The following is a 4,239-nucleotide window of genomic DNA, read 5'->3' as shown; positions in this document are numbered from 1 at the left end:
TGGAGCTCCGGTAGCAAGATTAAATATTTCCGAGGCTTGGGGCTGCACTCTAGTCACTGGACCGAATCCGAATGCAGAAGCGCCTCTAGAAATTGGTGGGGCAACAAAGGCTTGATTTGCACCGCTAATGACACGCGGTGGAACGACGTCTGCTGTGGTTCTGCTTTGTCCTGGCAGCATATGCTCCGTAGGGTTTTCCTCCATTCCGAACGTAGCCCTTTGAAGGCACTGCATAACTTCCAGCCTTCTTTTCCTGGTGTATGTCTCTCTGACTTGAAGTTCTTCCCTCTCCTTCTTCAGTCCATGCAAAACGGCAAGTACGGAGGCGATGCTCTGGTCAAGTTGAACTATACGCGACCGAATAGCGTCCTCCTGCTGGTAATGGAGGGCCAGACTGTTCACTAGGTTTTGAAGCGGAGTGGTCGCATGTGTAGTGTTTATGGACGGCACTGGGGGCGGATGAAGGCCAGAGATGATCGTTGACGTAGGCGCTTGCATCGCTGCCGGTTCAGAGCTGATTGCCGCTGACGTAGGGGCTTGCGCGTTTGGTATTGCAAGTCCTGCCATGTTCTCTAAGATAGGATTCACTGTACCGGCCGGAGGAGCTGGAGCGTTCTGTAACAGAAGCGATGATCCGTCGTTGCTGGCTGCACCATACGACAGCGCATCAGCCATAGATGCTGCAGCAGAGGTAGAAGTCAGTGTGATTGGTCCCATTCTTCTAAAGGTAGGATCAGTACGATTAGAGGTGACTGCCAATGTCTCGGTTTGTGCGCTTGGTATTGGATAGCCCGTAATATTACCCATGCTCCGATTCATGATGCTGTCTAGAGGAAATGGAGTCATCTGTGAAGGAAGCAACAATCCATCGCTGCGAGCCACTATAGACGACTCCGGAAACCCCATAAGTGCCGAAGTAGACGTAGAAGTAATAGAGCTCACACCTGGTGTTTTAGAGGGTTGCAGTGAAGGTAGCTGTAATGGTGGCACTGATACACCAAGCGCTGTTTTGTTAGCTTGTGGTTTCGGCTTCCGCTTTTTCCTCGCCGGTTTCGTAGACGATGACGTATTTGGAGTCGCCGGTGGTGGTGGTGGTGGCTGCATTGGAGGGAGCGACATCGCAGAAGGAGAGGTCGTACTTGTCTGTGGTTGTGGCATCTCAGCCAGCGGTTCGGACTTGACACACGTCAAAGTTGACGGGGGCGCCGGTAGCGACTCGACCACGTCCACCGTGGACATCGTGTTCCCATCCGAGATGGTCCCACGTTGAGCAAGCGGCTGTCCTTGAGTGACGATAGGTGGCCGCTTCGTCGGATTTCGGCTGACCCTCATGACAGGTTGTTGCTGTGCTTGTAGTATCCACTTATTCACCTGATTCTGTGCCTTTATGGACGCCGGGAAATTCACGAACGTTTCCAGAACTTGAAACGGGAGCGAGTTCTTGGCTTTAGGAACGGGACACACCAAATCTCTGTCAGCAAGTCGTTTCATCTTGCTTTGTGTCACGGCGCAGCTTGGTTGTCACTTCTAATCTACCTCTGGAAGGCCAGCGCCCCTGGTGTTCGAATAAACTTCGTCGTCGTCGTCTTCTAAGCACACATGGTCGCGTGCAGCTCTCGCGTGATTGCGGCTATGAAACGCCTATTTTTCATAATTTAAAAATGCAGAAAACGCAAATAAAATAAAAAATGCGTAATATATAATGGGCACCTAGTTAATAATGTAATTGACAAAAGGTCTGAAGTGGCTAGCGCAATAACTTTTATGTTTTAAATGTTCTTTCCTGCTTAGGCTACCGGTATCGCCAGTGACATCAATACTGGCGCCAAGTTTAACTAGACGCCCTTATAGATTGGAAACAGGCTGCAATAGCGTCTGCTTGAAAAAGACTGCTAAAGCTTTCACTCGTAGGCGTTAGTCAAAAGAAATACTCATATGTACCGTTACTGGTAAAACTGAAAGTCCGAAGAAAAAGAGGATAAAGGGAAAATGAGGTACGTTCAGAGTGAAAGAAAATGTTGAAAGGAATTCTCCTGCTAAAAATCCCTTATATTTAGTAAAAGGCGCTGGGATGGCCCCGTGAATGCAAAGAAAAAAAAAACTTAGGTTAGTTTTTACAGCGGCGCTGTTAAAGCCAGGCTAAAGCGGGTCTGATGAAGTACGCAGCATAGCGAAGGAGGGTGAGAAGGAGGGTGGAGAGTAAAGCATAGCATAGCCATGCATAGGCTAGTATAGCAAGTGAATAGGAAAGGGAAGTGAGGATGAGAAGTGATGTGAGGGTGAGGAGAAGGGAGGATAAAAGCAGAGCATAGCCATGTATAGTATAGCATAGCAAGGGGCGGGAAGTGAAAGTGAGGGTGAGGATGAAAAGGAGGGGGAGAGAGTAATGCAGAACATAGCCATGTTTAGTATACTATAACACGGGGTGGGAAAGGGAAGTGAGGGTGATGAGGGGAGAGGTTAAAAGCATAGCTTAGTCATGTATAGTATAATATAGCAAGAGATGGGGAAGGGAAGGGAGGATGAGGAGGGGAGAGGTTAAGAGCATAGCATAGCTATGTATAGTACAGTATAGCAAGAGGTGCGAAAGGGAAGGGAGGGTGAGGAGGGGAGAGGTTAAAGCATAGCATATCCATGTATAGTACAGTATAGCAAAAGGTGGGAAAGGGAAGGGAGGGTGAGGAGGGGAGAGGTTAAAAGCATAGCATATTCATGTATAGTACAGTGTAGCAAGAGGTGGGAAAGGGAAGGGAGGGTGAGGAGGGGAGAGGTTAAAGGCATAGCATATCCATGTATAGTACAGTATAGCAAGAGGTGGGAAAGGGAAGGGAGGGTGAGGAGGAGAGAGGTTAAGAGCATAGCATAGCCATGTATAGTACAGTATAGCAAGAGGTGGGAAAGGGGAGGGAGGGTGAGGAGGGGAGAGGTTAAAGGCATAGCATATCCATGTATAGTACATATAGCAAGAGGTGGGAAAGGGAAGGGAGGGTGAGGAGGAGAGAGGTTAAGAGCATAGCATAGCCATTTATAGCACAGTATAGCAAGAGGTGGGAAAGGGAAGGGAGGGTGAGGAGGGGAGAGGTTAAGAGCATAGCATAGCCATTTATAGTACAGTATAGCAAGAGGTGGGAAAGGGAAGGGAGGGTGAGGAGGGGAGATGTTAAAGGCATAGCATATCCATGTATAGTACAGTATAGCAAGAGGTGGTAAAGGGAAGGGAGGGTGAGGAGGGGAGAGGTTAAGAGCATAGCATAGCCATGTATAGTACAGTATAGCAAGAGGTGGGAAAGGGAAGGGAGGGTGAGGAGGAGAGAGGTTAAGAGCATAGCATAGCCATGTATAGTACAGTATAGCAAGAGGTGGGAAAGGGAAGGGAGGGTGAGGAGGGGAGAGGTTAAGAGCATAGCATAGCCATTTATAGTACAGTATAGCAAGAGGTGGGAAAGGGAAGGGAGGGTGAGGAGGGGAGAGGTTAAGAGCATAGCATAGCCATTTATAGTACAGTATAGCAAGAGGTGGGAAAGGGAAGGGAGGGTGAGGAGGGGAGATGTTAAAGGCATAGCATATCCATGTATAGTACAGTATAGCAAGAGGTGGTAAAGGGAAGGGAGGGTGAGGAGGGGAGAGGTTAAGAGCATAGCATAGCCATGTATAGTACAGTATAGCAGAGGTGGGAAAGGGAAGGGGAGGGTGAGGAGGGGAGAGGTTAAAGGCATAGCATATTCATGTATAGTACAGTATAGCAAGAGGTGGGAAAGGGAAGGGAGGGTGAGGAGGGGAGAGGTTAAAGGCATAGCATATCCATGTGTAGTACAGTATAGCAAGAGGTGGGAAAGGGAAGGAAGGGTGAGGAGGGGAGAGGTTAAGAGCATAGCATAGCCATGTATAGTACAGTATAGCAAGAGGTGGGAAAGGGAAGGGAGGGTGAGGATGGGAGAGGTTTAAAGGCATAGCATATCCATGATAGTACAGTATAGCAAGAGGTGGAAAAGGGAACGAGGGTGAGGAAGGGAGAGGTTAAGGCATAGCATAGCATTTAGTACAGTATAGCAAAAAGGGTGGGAAAGGTATCAGTATAGCCATATAGACAGTATAGCAAGAAGGTGGGAAAGGGAAGGGAGGGTGAGGAGGGGAGAGGTTAAGAGCATAGCATATCCATGTAGTACAGTATAGCAAGAGGTGGGAAAGGGAAGGGAGGGTGAGGAGGGGAGAGGTTAAGAGCATAGCATAGCCATGTAT

This window comes from Rhipicephalus sanguineus, chromosome 1 (genome assembly GCF_013339695.2).
Source record: "Rhipicephalus sanguineus isolate Rsan-2018 chromosome 1, BIME_Rsan_1.4, whole genome shotgun sequence".
Taxonomy (NCBI): domain Eukaryota; kingdom Metazoa; phylum Arthropoda; class Arachnida; order Ixodida; family Ixodidae; genus Rhipicephalus; species Rhipicephalus sanguineus.
This window is presented reverse-complemented; position numbering follows the sequence as displayed.